The sequence below is a fragment of the Phascolarctos cinereus genome, unplaced genomic scaffold, assembly GCF_003287225.1.
Source record: "Phascolarctos cinereus isolate Bilbo 61053 unplaced genomic scaffold, phaCin_HiC Scaffold_2;HRSCAF=192, whole genome shotgun sequence".
Lineage (NCBI taxonomy): Eukaryota > Metazoa > Chordata > Mammalia > Diprotodontia > Phascolarctidae > Phascolarctos > Phascolarctos cinereus.
The window spans coordinates 395,878,197-395,896,328 of NW_027555625.1; the positions used below are offsets into that span (position 1 = coordinate 395,878,197).

The window sequence follows — 18,132 nt, forward strand, 5'->3', positions numbered from 1 at the left end:
CACCTAGGTAATACTCTATAGGTCATCTATGACTTTATACTTTCACTAAACCTCACACATAAGCAGATGCAAAATTTCATTGATTCTTGAAGGCCTTACCTTGTCCTCACAACCCCAGCTGCTAGTCTCTTCCATCTGTTATATTCATCTTATTTTTTTCCTTTTGTCAGACTGACTCTTTACTAGCTACAGATTTGTCTTAAAGTTATTTGGTGGTATGTCTGTGATCCATTATGATATTGTTGCACACCTATGCTATGGGTCCTGCCAGTCCTACTTGGGAATGATAACATTCCAAGATATTTGAAACCAAGTTCAGATCCAGGTCCATAAATACCAGAACAGGGATACTTGCTATAGCTTCATCGTTATCTTAATTGCTGTCAAAAACTTGGGGTAATTCCTTTGTCAAGTTGTCCACTTGTTTCCAGGTGATGAAAATTTTCCAATGTGTGCTAACTTCTAGCCCATTGGTACCATGTATGGTTTGATACTCTCTTGAAAGTTTCTCTTGGAGAGTTTTTTTTTTTCCTCAGATCACTGGGTTCAAAGATCTAAGTTGTCTTCACTGTCTATACATTCAGAGCCCTCCTCATCCAGATCATTGTCTAAGTCATCAGAATCTAATTCACCAGCTTCCAAATCTTGTCAAAGTAATTGAGGTTTTCCTTTGCATCAAAGGGGACAAGTGCCTCAGATGGCTCTTGGTGAGTTAGAACTTTGGACACAAATATCTCCACACTTTCTGTGACTGGTTAAGTCATAGGTCTGCTCCACTTAGTCTTTACCAGTTGCTTCCTGCAGAATCTTGTCTAGTTGATCCAGTGAGATATACAGCCACTGATTTTCTATGAAGAATAGCTTCTTTCTCAAGCTCTCCCAAATCAAAATACATTGTTTCTAATATGGTTAAAGTCTTTTCCTCTGGGTTTATGTCAAGAAAGCTTTCCAGCCCATTCACAGATTGCTGAAAGTAGTTCTCTGCCATGTGTGGCTTAACCAGGTACTTAGCAGGGCCTTCTATCTCTACTTCAAAGTAGTCATAAAATTCAGACTGTTAAGAAAGCCCTTCTAAAGAGAGGTAGTGGTCATTAGAGACTTCTTGGAGTCAGAAACTGGAGTGGATTTAGTGTGCAAAAACTCAAAGCCATGAGCCAGTTTCATGCCCAGTTCATGTGCTCAATACTGGAGGTGTGACTGGGAAGGCAGACTGTACTCATTGGGGAAGTCTGGCATAAATCTCTGTTGTACTAGCTATGTATACACTTTATGAATATGATTGAAGCCAATACATATGTTTCTGGAAAGAATATTTTTAAAGTTCAGCAGGTTTGTGGGTCATTAGTATCCCTGTAAGCAAAAGGACTGGACAGCTGCAGATACCAGCCAAGGATGTTGCTTCAAAATTGCCACAGTGGCAGCTGGGAGGAAGCAGTGAACTCAATGAAGGGATGTTTGGATTTTTTTCTGGCTACCCTTTCATTTGTTCACTTGTGCCTGTATAGATTCTGAGGTAAGGTCTTTGTCTGAGTGCCTAGACTGATCATCGGAAGTGTGGTGGGTGACCAGGATATTTCCCCAGTGTCTGTGGTGCTGGAACAATGCACAGAACAAACTATATTAATGCTATTAGCAGTTTCCAAGCATTTCCTTATGGAGAAATTCAGCAGTTTCTATTAGCACAAATTCACCTTTGCTATCTTCAATCTTTGCTACTAACTTTGGAAATTTCTTTATAATTTGCTTTATTAGGTAAACAATAAACCATTTATCAATATTGTCCCCAAACTTAGTTATATAAACAATGCAGCAGGAATTTTTTACTTTATTACATTATTACTTTACTAAGTTTGTATCTGAGATTAAAAGAGACTGTTTTTGCCAGATACAGGAGACAAGCAGAGGTCCACCCGTGGTAGTTATTGACCTCTGAAGGACCTCTTTGCATTTTTGTGGTTTTTGGTTTTTTAGTTTTTGTGTCATCTGCTAACAAAAACAGATGATATTCTGCTGCATCTTTTACTACTGCCAGCTTCATGTTCCCCTCCATTCTTATTTTTAGAAAACTAGCTCAGGCAGCCCCCTGTAGGGTAGATGTCCAAGCTGCCCCCAGGAGTTGCTAGGAGGAGAAGAGGAGAAAGGGTCACTGCTGATGTCACTGCAGGGCACCATAGGTTGTCACTTCCTCTGCTGGCCTAGATATAATTATCTTGTATGTACTGATTTATGTGTGTTAAAACTTCTTATTAGTAAGGATTTTTAAAACATTTTATTTCTATCTGCAGCACTTAGCATATTGTCTGCAAAATAAGTGCTTAATATATGCTTATCAATTTATTGTGTCAACTGGAGGGAATTGGCCTCTAATCTGAAGGTGGCCTGAGCCAAACAAAGCAGGCTAGAGATAGGAGTCAGGAATCAAAAAGAGGTTGAATTTTAAAGTGAGGGAAATGGATTGCAAGCAGGATACATGTGCCAAAGCAGCATCCCTAGTGGTGTGGGGCTGGGAGGCAGGGCAACGTGGGGAGATATCAATACTTATGCCTGTGGCTACACAGTGAGCTGTAGCCCTGACAGTGAGAGGGAACAGTAACAATGTAATAAGTTTGATTCATAGCAGGGCATAATGACCAGAAACAATTCTGGGGTTTTGCTGAGACTGAGATCACCCAGATGTGAGCACAAAGGATTGCTGTTATGCCAAGCTCAGGGCACAGCTTGCTTCCTGGGCCTTAACTCTTAGAAAACAGTATGTCTCCTAATATCTTGACATTTCCCCCTTTTGGCCAAAGGGAGGGGTTCTGAAAGATCCCCTGATCTTCTGGCCAATAAAGGAGAGGCAGGTATAAGGCAGGTTGCTGCAGGAGGTCAGTTGGGCCAGGACAAGATTTTGCTTAGGGCGCTAGTTACTTGAGAGGCTCTATCAGGGAAGTGTGTCCCAGATATCATTGCTAGCCATTGTTTGTTTACAATCAGAAAAGGAGGTAGAAGGGCCAAGAATGTAGAGGGAGAAAATGCTAACACATGCTTGAATCAGGACCTAGGTGGTTGGGAACATAGTGAAAGGGAAGATGGAAAACAAAACAAAACAAAGCAAAACAACTAAGCCAATATACTCAACTAGCATCCTGAATCTTGGGATAGCTCTCTTGTCTGGGTGTCAGATGCTTCTGAGATGAATCTCAAGGTCCCTGCAGGGTTCTGTTGTCCACTGAGGAGCAGGGCCCTTTTTCAGATGATCCAGGAGCACACACCCACAAGTTTGGCAACTGCGGGAGTAGTCAGAAGGACTTGGTAAGGGCCCTTAGAAAAAACTCCTTCCATCAATCTTTGAATCTGTTTCTGATCAACATAACAGAGGTCCTTGGTCTCAAAACAACACATACAGATGATCCAGTTTCCCAGCCACATAGGGCTAGGTTCAAACAATACAACAAAGTTTTTCTCACAATTCCTATAATTACATAATTATATTAAGTCAGGTACAGATCAATCTACTTAGAGATCTCACAATGGATTAGTTCCGAGAAGTGAGGTTGACATATTACCAAGGCAACCAAGAAAACTTAAACATAAACTTCTTGAAACAAAAGACCAAAGCAATACAATGGTTATCATCAATATCAACTAACATCTAGTCTCTTTGTATCCTAGTAACCAATAATCAATATACATTTAATCAGCACATTTTGGAGTCCCAGATGTCTCATATGGTCACTAGTTATCTTTTCTTGGACAACATGCTTATTCTCAGGATAGCTCTAAAAAGAGCTTTGCTTCTTTGATTCCAAATCTAGAGATTCCTACTACAATCACTTAAATTTGGTTCACCAAATTTGAAACTTCAGAGAATTTCAGCTTATATACCATTGCTGTTTCTGTTCTTACCTAAATCCTGTAACTGATATAAGAATCTCCTAAAAATTTATGAAGGTCTAACAATAAAATGAACTCTTCTGTCATTTAATCAGACAGATCAGTACAATGTATGTGTAAAATACAATTGTGAGAACTTATTACGAAAACATACTTAAAGCCAGCATTTCCATGATAGATAAATTTTGGAAGCCAATAATACACATCTGCCTATAGTTCTTAGAGAAAACAGTCTAATCCTGCTGCTTTATTTTTAAAACATTCACATTACATACTTGTCTGATCATTTCCCCCTTAAGGATATCATCCCTGTGTTATAATTTGACCACAAATACAGGTTAACATTGTAAGATGTTCATATTTGCGTCCTATTATAGTAACTCAGATATGTTCCAGTATCAATCTATTATTTAGTAGATTTAGCATTGTACTTATAAAATGTATTGATTATAGAAATTTGATACAAAAGGAAAAAGGGAGAAACAGTTACAACAATATCATGTATCATAGCAGGAGGAAAAACTCTCACAGCAACCCTGAGAGGTAAGTACCATTATTATTTTTCTCTTTACAGATCGGGAAATCGGGGCCAAGAGAGAGAGGATAACTTGTCTAAGATTACACAGCTAATACATTTATGCAACTAGAACAGAGAAGATGGGCTCACCAAAGACAAATCTGGTTGCTCCTCCCCAACCTGTGCTGCCATGCTGGGTACTGCCAGGAGCACCAGGAACTTCCCAGGTAACAGCCAAGCAGAGCTTGTTGAAGGCTGGGCCTGCCCTGGAGACACTGACTGGGCTTTGGGAGGTGTGGCAGAGGGCACTGGCTGCTGAATGGGTATCCCAGAGGTTATGGTGGCTGCTGTTAAGAACTTCCCATGGGTGGTAGTCCCTGGTGGCAGGGAAAGTGGATGCTGCCTGTGGGGCCTCACTCATCCTCTCCCACCCCCAAAAGCTGCAGCTTTGAAGCTGTATCTGAGGCCACTTGCAGCTGCTGGGTGGGCAGTATGTACTGCACCTGGGCGATGCCCCGAGGCTTGCTTAGAGTGGCAGACTGCAGCATGCCAAGGGGCAAAGGGCCGTTGGGGCCACTGTCAGTGGGAGAGGGGTTGCTTGAAGCTGCTGTCCTCTCTCCCTCTACTAGGTGGCCCCTTGGCAATGAACAGTATCTGAGATGAGAGGGGTTAACAGGAAGAGGGAGAGGATCTCTGACCTGGAGAAGTCACAAGGCATCTCTGATTTAAGAAATCATCTAAGGAAGGGTTAACAAGAAGTTGCTATAAAGTGCAAAGTATTTACTTAATTTTTTTTTTCTTTCTTTCTTCACTTTGGGATTATTTCCCAACTACTTGCCTTTCTTCATTGCCCTAGAATAATAAGGCTATCAATCTTATCATTTACTCTGAAAACTTTTATAAAATTTAATCCTGATTTTTTCTTAAAACAAATTCTGTGGAGTGATACTCCCAAAACTTACTAAGATATCTCAGAAGGCAGTGAATTCCTGGCATTATTCTGAAGTCTCAGGAGTTCTCTGCAGTCTTAAAATGATAAATCTTCAAACTCCTTAATGATTAATCTCTAAACTTCCAGAATCTGCTAAGATGTTTTTTAACAGTTATACAAACTGATTATCTGACTTAATTTTTGTAATTCCAACATAACCAAAGCTGGAATGACATGGGGAAAAAATGTTTTACAGGTTTTGTTCTCTTTTCTTATAACCTAATCTCTTGTGGAAAGGCTAAAACGGGAGTTAGTCCTGCTTACTGAGATAATTGCTTCAAGTGTGAAAGTTTGCTAATCTTTCCCCGTGTTTTAAAGTCTCTGGCTACTTAGAAGTTTTTCTGGCTGGCTGCATTTTAAATCTTTCAAGGTAACAAAATCTAGCTCACCACATAAACATGACACAGACATTTTACATTTTACAAAGATACAAAGATAAAGCAACAAGACAGATCCCACAGTAAAAACACAAAAAATTCCAACAAAGTGTGCAGTCACAGTCCATACAGAAGTACAAAGGTTACAAAGGCATGTAGTTCAACTTTAGGCACACAGTTAGAATTTTATAGAGGCATGTAGAGAGGCCAGTTAACAGACATATAGAGTTAAGAAAGGCTATCCTTAGCAGAGTGATCCAGGATGAACCAAGTCAAAAAAGGGACCCTGGAGTTTTCCTCTAACTGAGATCAACCAAGGTGGAGCTTGGAGGATTGGAGCAGGAACAAGGACAGAGGACTCACCAGGTGAAGTGGGGTTAGACTCCACTGTGGTGCCTCCTAGTATGTTTCTACCAGTGCAAGAGTGCAGTGACCCAGTTCCATGTCCAATCCCACTTCTAACATCAATGAATCTCAACTGGATGGAAATGGCTTCTAACCTGTGGATGGCCAGAGCTGAACACAGCAGGCTAGAGATAGGAGGGTCATGAATCAAAAAGAAGTTTAATTTCAAAGTGAGAAAAAAGGCTTGTAAGGAAGCACACATGTGCCAGAGGACCTTTTAGTGTTTGGGGGGGAGGGGGGCAGAGTGAGACAGTGTGAGGAGATATCAATACTTATACATATGGCTACACAGTGAACTGTAGCCCTGACAATGAGGAATAACAGTAAGAATGTGACAAGTCTGATTAATAGCACAGTTTTATGACCAGAAACAATTCTGGGAATTTGCTGTGGTTGAGCTCATCCAGAGGGTGAGGGCAAAAAATTAGTGTTATGCCAAGCTCAGGACACAGCTTGCTTGCTGAGCCTTAGCTCTGGAAGACAGGGTGTACCTAATTTCTTGGTAACTTGATTCTACTGTAGCTCCAAACCACTCTCAGATATCTATACCATTTCTCTCTATTGATGCATCCAATATGCTAGTTAATAGGCTCTTCATTGTCTTTTGCCTAGACTTTTGCAATGCTCTCAGAATTGGTCTCCATGTTTTTGGCATCTCCTTTCATTAATTCATTTTCCATATAACTTCCAAATTGACATTCCAAAATGTAAGCTTTGATTATTTTTGTAAAATGTACCTCTTGAGAAATAGGGCTTGGGTTCAAATTCCACCTCTGATATGACCTTGGATAAGTGACATAGTAGGTAAACTCTGGGCCAAGTTTCCTTAGTCCTGAAATGAGAAGGCCAGACTAGATGACCTTTGATAATCCCCACCTATAAATCTTTGATCCCATGATATTCTTATACTTTATTATGATAGCAATTCATTCCAAAATGCACTAAAAGGATACATATCTGAAAGGATCCATCAGCCCTTTCCTATTAAAGTTTTACTGAATTCACATTTTTCACCTTGCTAAAGATATCATTGTTAAAATATTTAATTACACTTATGTTGAAAATTACCATGTATAGAGAGGTGCATGTATACTATAATTGGTACTGAAAAACATTTAGTTTCATATAGACTTGTAGAAGTAAATTAAAATGGTTACATCAATTGGATTCTGGTGAAAATGAGGATATTATGTAATGTGAAGCAGGCTACTAAATGCGTAGAATATTCCAGATGCTAGGAAGTCCTGGATCCCAAATGATTTCCCCACTGGCCTAGCACATCTTTTGGTATTTTAAGCATCTGTAATTTCATTGCCACAGATATTCCATATCACACTCACAAATAACAGTCCATCTGTGCTTTGGTTCTTATTGTTGTTCAGTTGTTCATTTATGTCCAACTCTTCATGACCCCATGGACCATAGCACACCAGCCTCTTCTATCCTCCACCATCTCTCAAAATCGGTCCAAGTCCATGTTCATTGTTGACGTACCTTTATCCATGTAATTTTCTGCAATTTTTCACCTTTAATCTTTCCCAACATCAGTGTCTTTTCCAATAAGTCCTGTCTTCCCATTGTGTGGTCAAAGTATTTAAGCTTCTGCTTCGTATTTGACCTTCCAGTGAATAATCTGAATTAGTTTCTTTAAGTATTAACTGATTTTATCTCCTTGCTGTCCAGAAGACTCTCAAAAGTCTTCTTCAACACCACAGTTCAAAAACATGGACTCTGCAGAGCTCAGCTTTCCTTATAGTCCAACTCTCACAGCCATTCATTACTACTGAAAAAACAAAACAAAACATAGCCTTGACCTTTGTCAGGAAGGTGATGTCTGCTTTTTAACATGCTATCCAGATTTGCCATAGCTTTCCTTTCAGGGAGTTAGTGTCTTTCAGTTTCATGGCTGTGGTCACCATAGGTGGTCTTTTAAGAGTTACCATGAGTTGCTTCTCAAAATTCAGGTAGGCTGACACAGAAACAGAAAGCGTATAATTCTAGGAAGGAGCCAAAGTAACTATTTAGTCTAATTCTTATAATTTTTTTTCCTCTTAAATCAGGTACAACTATGCCTTTTCTGCAACTTCTACTTATTTCTTCTAGTCCTTCCCTTTACAGCCAAACTGAACAAGTCTAATCATTCTTTCCCTTAGCTCTTGTTTAAAATTTTGAACAGCATTAAATGGACCTTATGATTTTTTTTTCCTCTAGGTTAAACAACACCAATTCTTTCCATCATTATTCATATAGCATGGACTCAGGACAGTCTATTGGACTCTTAGAAGTTTTCATACTCATGTTTTGCAGAATCGAGGCAAGGCTATGAGAACAAACAATACATTTTCAAAGACAGCCATTGGTGCAGACCTTTTTCTCCTTTCCTCCTCAGGAACTTGGCCAGCTATGAAGAAGTTCCTTCAGTAAATCTCACTTGGATGATGTGTAAGTTTTGCTCATTTACTTTTTTCTTCCATAATATTACCGTAAAAATATCTCATTTATAAAGAAAAATGTATCTCTGTCAAATAAAAGAAATAAGAACAGAAGGTTTGATCACTTCCCCTTCCCAGTTATCTCCATTAAAACACATAAGAAAACAGCAACAAACTCTAATGCTGAGGACACCTTGCCTACTTCATACATTTGTCTGGGTATAGTTCTATAAGGAATTTAGACAGCATCATATAGTGAGTATACTGGAAACACTTCTTGACTTGGAGCTGAAGAGAATGAAAGCGCAGGCATTTAAGCTTGGACTCCAATAATTAATGTAGATAAGACTCAGTTCTGAGTCCTTACTTTCACAGTTCCTAGTGTTGTGAGCTTCTGCAAGCAACTTCCATTCATTGGTCCTCAGCTTCCTAATGTGTAAAATGGTGATAAGAATACTTGATAGGCTTTGCTCCCACGCTTTTCATGAGCCACAGAGGAAATAAGTTTTATGAAGTTATATACTATAGAACAGGCACTGTGTCAGCAAAAACTATTCTCAATTTAATTGTAAATTTTACTTGTAGCAAAACTAGATTGGATTTTCCTTTAGAAGTTGTGATGTATGTAGTGAAATTTTAATGTATTTATGTGAAATTCAAAGTAGCTATGTTTAAAAATTCCTTGGTGAGCTTTCTCTTCAATAGGTATGGTTAGTTCGTATTTGGACACTAGATGATGTAGTGCAGAGCACTAGGTTTGGAATCAGGAAGACTCATTTTCGTGAGTTTAAATCCATCCTCAGATACTTTCTAGCTGTGTGACTCTGGTCCAATCACTTTACCCTGTTTGCATGAGTTCCTTATCTGTAAAATGAGCTGGAGAAGGAAATGGTAAAACAATCCAGGATCTTTGCAAAAAAAAAAAAATTGGTCGTGAAGAGTTGGACATAACTAAAACGACTGAACAACAACAGCAAAGTTCACATTTATTTCAGGTACAAAGTAATTCACATGTGATGTCCCATTCAGTTTTCACAATAACCTGTGAAGTATGTTATGAAAGAGTCATTTAACTCATGAGAAAACAGGCTCAAGGGAGTCTAAGTGACTTGACCTGCTAAAAAGACTAAGGAAATGTGAGATCCAGAGACTGAAACAAGTTTTCTTCCTAAAATCCATTCTCCTTGCTATGATATCCTTACTGTATTTTACTCTATACCTATAGAATCTATGATCCTTGAGAACAGAGAACATTTCATTTATGTTTTTGTGTTCCTGGCTCTTGGTACAGAATTAAACAGAGTAAATCACATTTTCTTTTTAAATCATCATTCTTTAGAATTACGGATGACCACTGCACTAAACATAGTTCTTATCTTTCCAATTTTTTCCTTTTCACAATGTTATTGTTGTAGTATAAATTGTTCTCCTAGTTCTCACTTTACACTGCAGCACCTTAAAGTGAGTTTTGAATAACAGCTGCTCCCCTACCCGTTCAACATTTGTATAGACTTCAACTTGTGCCCTCGATTATATAAGTTAACAATCTCCTACTTATTCTTTTTTTCTTCCCTGGTTTATTTTTTAAATCCTCTCATTCCCTTTTCTTTTGATGATATTCAAAACAAAACAAAATTTAAAAAAATAACTTCCATATCCTCCATCTCATTTGATTCACTCTCTGACCCATGCTGAAATCATAGCTTTTAGGGGATGTTGGTATCATCCCCACTTCCATTAGAATGCAAACATTTCTTACTTAAATTTTCTGATTATTTACTTATATACCTTTTTGTGTTTCTGTTTACCTTGTGTTTGCATTTCAAACTTTCCTGCTGCTAAATTTTGCATGATCCTTTGTACTTAAACTCTTTCTGGAAACATTCAGTGCTTTTTCTTTTCTTCATCTAAAAATTCTGAATTTTTGCTTTTGGTTATTCTAATGTTTCCAGTGTCATACCTTCTTTAATTGTTTTCTAGGCCAAAAGGTTTTTTTTGTATAAAATATCTTACATGTTTTTCTACTTAAAAAAAAAATCTTCTGACTTTGAATACTTCTTGTTGTCTCATAGAATCATTATCTTCCATGTAGTACATTCTAATTTTCAGAGAATCTGTTACTTGCATAAGGTTTTATACCATATGTGACACATTGCTAATTCTCTTTACAAATATTTCTGATATAGCTCTTATTTCTTTTCAAATTAATTTTCTATTGCTCATATTTCATTTATCATATAATTTTCTTCATCTGTAAAATGAGCTGGATAACAAAATGGCAAATCACTCCAGTATCTTTGCCAAGAAAACCCAAAATTGGGTCATAAAGAGTCAGACATGACTGAAAAGTGACTCAACAAAAACAACATAATGACAAAATTAACTGATTTATTACAACACCAGTCAGTTAATCAACTAGCATTTATTAACTACTTACTGTGTGCCATTCATCGTGCCATAGTTATAAGTAGTACTTCAGTTTCCTAAAATATTACAGTTGGATGATTCCATATATTTTCTGAGTTTTTAGTTTTATGTGAAAAACTGTTAGAGCAGCTAAACAATTAAAACATCAATTCATTTAATACAGGTCTTTCTTTTCTGGGCCAATAACATGGAAATATATTAAAACTTCATCAGACATGGAGTGGGTTGGAATTGAAATACTATGACAGATAAGATATCTTTGTACATTAATTTCCAAATATCTGAAGCTCTTTTTTTTCCTAGGAAATTAAATGTTAGGTACTTATAGAAAAAGATCAGATTTCTAAACCCACTGGGGGAACATTCCTTACTCCAGTTCCCCCTCCTGCCACCTCAAACTGAACGTAACACCATTTTACCAAATGTTACTTCAAAGCCCAGTAGTTTAAACAAGACTCCTATCTCAAGATTTACTAAAAGAGAGGAACTTTGGTACAGGGCAACACCTGTCTCCATGACCTAATGTTCCTAGGAGATCTGAGAGCTGTCAGAGTGTGGTTTTGTGTGTTTCTTTCCTACTCACTCCTGTGTCACCTGATGCCAAGGAGAGAGGCAAAGCTGATAGCTTACTGCATAGCCTTCTAGACTCATAGTCAGAAAGAAATGAATTCAGATGCCAGCCCAGTTTGTTACCAACTCCGAAATCTTGGGAGGAAAATCATTGACCTCTCAGTACCTCCTAAAATATAAATATTTTTGTGGTTGATAGTCCTACATTTCCTTCTCATATGCTTGTTTTGCTTGAGAGCCAAATTGTACTGTTTAGCTCAAAGTGTCTTTTCTTGAAAAAAATAAAAGAAAATCTTATAGCCCTTGCATCATCTTAGTTAAAATGGCATGAAGAATAGAACATTCTCACATATCTCAAGTAATTTGGACAAATCTAGAAAGGAAATATAATGCATTAAAAGCTTAAAACCATTTTTTTCTTCAATAAAGGAAAAAGGGATAGTCTGGGAATAGGTAAATAATATAGACAATGCTTCATTCTTTGTTTCAATGCCACAGTACAGGCAGTACCTAAGGATTTCCACTAAAATAGTTTCCTAGCTTCCTGGCATCTGGGCATTAGCTTCTCTGAGTAATTTTACCTACAAATCCATGCATGGTATTAAATAATACAATTATTTTTGTTTTAAAATGTGTAAATTTAATAGATGTTTATGACTGGATGTGAGAGTATTCTGTAGTCCGTATATGGAGATAATGTTATAGTCTACCTACCATCAGTTAAAGATGTCCTTTTGAGATGTCCCTCCTCTTCCTAGAAGTTGGGATTAAATCTGTCCAATTATTCCACAGACTTATTGGGAACTGTCCACTGTATAATATTTGACAAGTAGTCATCCAGCCTCTGCTTGAAAAGCTCCAAGAGAACTATCCATCTCTATAGGTAGCCCCTTCTACTTTTGGAAAGTTCTAATTGGTAGGGATTCTCCCCACTTCTTGAAATCAAGTTTAAATTTGCTTTCTTTGAAAAACCCCACTTATTGCTTCCATCCTTATTTCCTTTAACAGTGCATCATGTGACATGCAGTCAATGCTTTTCAACATCCTAGTTGCCCTCCTCTTGACATTCTCCAATTAATCGGTATGATTCATAAACCATGGCTCCCAGAAATGAATATAGTACCCCAGATGAGGTCTGATGAGGTCAGTGTGCAGTTGTACTGTCACCTAGAAATTATGCCTCTCTTAATTCAGCCCAGGATTTCATTACCTGCTTTGGCTGTCATGCCATACAGATGAAAAATTGAGTTTTCAGTACCCCCCCCAAACTCAAAGGTGTTTTTATTTACTCAAATATAAGACTTTATATTTATCCCTTTCTAATTTAGTTTTATTAAAATCAACCCAGTCTTCAAGTCTATCAAGGATCCTTTGGACCATGATACTGTTATCAAGATTTAGAAGTCCCTCTCAGCTTCGTGTCATTTGTAAATGTGACGAGCATACCATCTGTGTCTTTATCAAGTCATTTTCATAGCATTTTAAGCAGTGAAAGACTAAATAAAAATCCCTAGAGATTAGTATAGAGTTTCTGCCCTTTTGACATTGAAACACTAACAATTGTCATTTGATTCTACCCATCCAAATAGTTCTGAATCTATCTATTTGTATAATGTCTAATCCATGTATCTCCAATTTGTCCAAAATAATAGCATGGAACATTTTAATAAAAAAAATTGTATAGGTGGCAGCTAGGTGGCACAGTAGATGAAGCTCCAGCCTTGGAGTTCAGGACCTGAGTTCAAATCTGGTCCCAGACACTTGACACTTAATAGCTGTGTGACCTTGGGCAAGTCACTTAACCCCGATTGCCTCACCAAAAGAAAAAAGTATAAATCTAGTTCATCTATATCAATAGCCTTTACTTTATCTATCACTAAGGAACCCTATTAAAATGGATATAAGGTCGGTCTGGCATGACCTGTTTTAAATGAAACTGTACTCACATTTTGTAATTATCACTTCTGTAACTATATTTCTGTCAAACACTTATTAAACTATCCATTCTACAATTTCATCAAATATTGAGTCAATCTCATTGGCCCATAGATTACATACTCTGTTCTCTTTTTTTTTTAATCAGAAGAACTTTTGTTAATCATATGGTACTTCTCCCATTTCCTGTGAACTTTCAAATATTACTTAGAATGACTCACCAATTATATCTGTTAATTCTTTCAGTACAGTGAGGATAAAATTCATCTGAGGCGCATGGAGTCAATTCAAGGAAACATAGATGCTCTCTTACTATATTCTTATTTATCTAGGCAAGTCATTTTTAATATATCTTTTCATGTACAAGAGAAACTCTCCTTTGAAAAAGAAAATAAGAATTTAGGAACTCTTCCTTCCCTCTGCTGTCAATTATCTATTCATTCTGAACAAAGGTCTTATCCCTCTTTTTGGTTTTATTTTTTTCCAATATAGCTAAAAAGCACATCTTTTGTTGCCCTTAACTTCCTTTAACAGACTCGGGTCATTCTGAGCCCAAACACTCATTATGCCTTTTTTTTTCAGGGCAGTGCCACAGCTTTATATAAATTCTCTAATACTTGACCTTGCTGTAGTCTTCTGTATATTTCACTTAAAATCTGAATTGGTTAGTGAGTTCCATTTATTTCTACTTAAGTCTTGCCATAAAACTCATTTTTACCTCCTTATTAAAATTATTTACCTTTCAGCATTCAATATTTCATTGTTGACTATATCCCATCCTCCTTAGACTGGCTTCCATTGTAACATTTTATATCGATAACATTGTGCTTATTTTTCAAATGAGCCCTTTGAAGCATGTTTTCCAAATTGAGGACATATGTCCGACTATGCTTGTATTTCTTCTCCTCTATTATGAACACTGGAATTAAGTCACAGTTCCCCAAAAGGCTGCCAAAATTTCTGCCCCAATAAAGTTTCTACCCATTAGAATCAAATAGCTCTTTCCCCTCTGAGCCAGTGGCAGTGTGGCTCTTCTGTGATCATGGCAAAAATCAAGGCCAGTGATCTTTGTGGGAAGAAGAAGGAGGAGCTACTCAAACAGTTAGATGATTTAAAGGTGGAACTTTCCCAATTGAGAATGGCCAAGGTCACTGGAGGAGCTGCATCCAAGCTTTCTAAGATCCGAGTCATCTGAAAATCTATTGCCCGAGTTCTGACTGTCATCAACCAGACACAGAAATAGAACCTCAGGAAATTCTGTAAGGGCAAGAAATACAAGCCCCCGGACCTTCGGCCTAAGAAGACCTGTGCCATGCACTGGCCTAAGAAGACCTGTGCCATGCACTGCAGGCTTAATAAGCATGCGGAAAGCCTGAAGACCAAAAAACAGAAGAGGAAGGAATGCCTGTATCCCCTTCGGAAATTTGCTGTTAAGGCATAATTTGTTAAGGTGCTCAATAAAAAGGCAAATTGTTATAAAAAAAAAGAATCAAATATAGAATGGAATTCTGGTTCTTCTATCTATTGTAGAATAGAAGTATTGCAAAGGCAACTGAACAAAAGAACACACACACACATATATATATATGTATATATATAGATATAGATATAGATATAGATATAGATATAGATATAGATATAGATATAGATATAGATATAGATATAGATAAGCTACCCAGGTTTTAGCTGAAATGGTGATCTAGCTGATGTCTGGATAATTGAAATCCTTGGTCATTATTATAATTTGCCTCTGTGCGATGTATGTGATGTTTCCCTAACTCCTCATTTATTTCCTATATCTACCCAGGTTATTTGTAATGTATCCCATTGACAAAATAACTTCTGCTTTTCTCTGCATTGACATTTAACACCATACTTTTTTCCTTCTTTTTTTTTCATGAAATTTCTCATGACTATTCTTTCTTAATATCCAGAGGTACCATGATCTTCCCCCTACCTCTCTTATTGCTTTGAATAAAGTATATCCATTCAGAAACATATTCCAGGTATCTCATAAAGTGTCAGTGATACTTATAACATAAAATATGTTTTCCTTGAGACCTCTTGTTTTTTTAAGTCAATTTTATTTTATTTTCAGTTCCAAAATAACTCCTTCCTCCCTCCCACTCTCCCACCCATTGAGAAAACAAGAAAAACAAAACCAATTGCAAAGTCATGCAAAATAAATTCTAATACTAGCCATGTCCACACTAGCAGTGTCCAAAAAAAATAAAGAAAATGAAATAAAAAGAAAAAATGTTTCCACTTGAAATGAGTACATCAGTTTTTTACCTGAAGGTAGATAGGCATGTTTCATCCTGAGTCTGGAATTTTGGTTGGTCATTGTGTAGATCAGAGTTACTATGTCTGTCAAAGTTAATTATCTTTTCATTATTGCTATTATTGTATAAACTGTTCTCCTGGTTCTGCTCACTTCACTTTTGTATCAGTTCACACAAGTCTTCCCAACGTTTCTGAAACCAACCAACACTTACATCCTTTTACTTCTTCAGTCATTTCCCAATTGATGGGTATCTCCTAGTTTCTCATTTTTTCCCCACTACAAACAGAGCTATTACAAATATTTTTGTACATATGGGTCCTTTTTATCTTTCTTTGATCTCTTTAAAGCATGGACCCAGTAGCTGAATTGCTGGGTCAAAATGTATGTAGAGTTTAATAGCTTTTGGTGGTATAGCTATAGAATGGTTGTTGAAGTGATTCATATCTCCAGCAACAATGCATTATTGTATCTTAACTTTCTTTTTCTTTTATTATAGGTAGTCTGAAGGGTGTAAGGTGGGACCTCAGAAAAGTTTTAATTTGCATTTCTCTTATTATTAGTGACTTACATAATTTTTTCCATATGGTTGTTGATAACTTAGACTACTTTCTCTGAGAACTGCCTTTCACATCTTTTAACTATTATATTGAGAGGAATAATGTGGAACTAAAAAAATCATCTCTGCATTATGGAAGAAAATCAAACAGGATTGGTTTTTTTCATAGTTAAAGCATTTTGATATCCATAAGAACCATCAAATTGGGTCTTTCTTCATCTATTTTCCACCTTGCCTGATCATAGATTAGTAAGATTGTCCAACTAAAAAAACTGTGCATTCTCCAATGTCTCCAATTTTAGAGAGATTAAGAAGGAGATTTTTAAAAGAATTAATGTAAGAAGTATTTACATAAGCCTAACATATATGTGGCAAATAATGGCATTTACAAAGCCATCAGGCAGAGTAATATTATTCACAGTTCATTATCTACATATCCAACTCAACTGAAAGTTCTTTCTCTTCAGACTTAAAATAAAGTATCTTTGGGAAGAATATAAAATGGCATGTGATACATGTTTAGCAATTCGCATTACATTGCTCTACATCTTAAAAGGTGCTAGGCTCTTTTTTTATTTTATAAGTGAATTGAAAGTAAAATAAATTTTATAAAACTTAAGGGCTGCTAAAGAGAGTAGTGACTGATTTATTTTTGCTTCAATATTTTAGCAGCTGAGGGAAGAAACCAAATGGTTTTCAAATGGGTATTGATTTTCTTCATTGGTTTTAGCTTAATAGTTACCAAAAGACTTCCATAGCCCCTGACTTCTTACTGCCTCCACAACTTCAGGCACTTTGCTGAGATACTTATGGTTCCATTCTCCAGATTTTTTTTCCCCCTAAATTCTTCCACTGGCTTAAACTAACTATGATTCACACAATTACTAGTTGTTTTTATACTTAGAGTGTTTTAAATAACTGAGTTACAGACAGGATAGGGGCTTGATTGTTTCATCTGTCACCAAAATGCCCTGCAAGACTGTCAGCTCCCCAAAAGCCTTTGTGTCCCAACAAGGACTTCTGAAAAGGGAGATGCTGCTTAGTCTGTAGAAGTCTGTATAGCACCTCTGGAAGTTAGGGTTGTCATCCTCAATTATAACTCCTTTAAAAACTCTTTTGCCTTGCCTATTTACTGGGAAGGAGAAATGTAGGTCAGTCAACATGAGGCTACCCTTGTCCCACCAAGGAGATTTAGAGTAGTTTTTTCTACTGTTTTAAAATATTTTCAAATAATGGGAGGTTTTCCATGGACACCTCAGTATCCATGGTAATGCATCATTGGAAGGAAGAAGGAAAATAATCCCTTTGCCATCTGTAGGGTAGTGACCAATGAAAACAAGGGGAAAAAATCAGTTTTGCAACGACTTCATTTCCTTGAAGTTCCTTACTTCTAATTAATTTAGCTTCTTTCCTCTCTAGTCTCTGTGTGGAGGACCATCTCCAAACTGATCTTGCTACTTTTAACCAATAGATAAGTGGTATTTCCTTTCCTACTCATTTTCACTTACAGAATGAGGAGGGTATCATATAGTCAACCCCACATGAATTGTTTTGCAGCTTCCTCTACTGTGCCTCTGCATTGCCTACTTCAATTTAAAGTAGGGGTGAGGGGAAGGGCTTGAAAGAATTTAATTTCTACATCTTCCTTTTAGTCCTATCTCAGTCTTTATCACCTCATTCATGAGGACTCCACCAATGCTGTTCCACCGCTGGGATGGATGGGTTACATAGCAACAACCAGCCTTCCTCCCCTCACCTAAAT

At 37.1% G+C, this 18,132-nt stretch overlaps 2 pseudogenes; one reads left to right on the top strand and one right to left on the bottom strand.

Annotated features, from left to right (window-relative positions):
* Nucleotides 1-250: 250 nt before the first annotated feature.
* On the bottom strand, nt 251-2,050 carry LOC144455715 (protein ecdysoneless homolog pseudogene; annotated as a pseudogene).
* A 12,511-nt stretch (nt 2,051-14,561) lies between these two features.
* On the top strand, nt 14,562-14,971 carry LOC110212417 (large ribosomal subunit protein uL29 pseudogene; annotated as a pseudogene).
* Nucleotides 14,972-18,132: the final 3,161 nt, after the last annotated feature.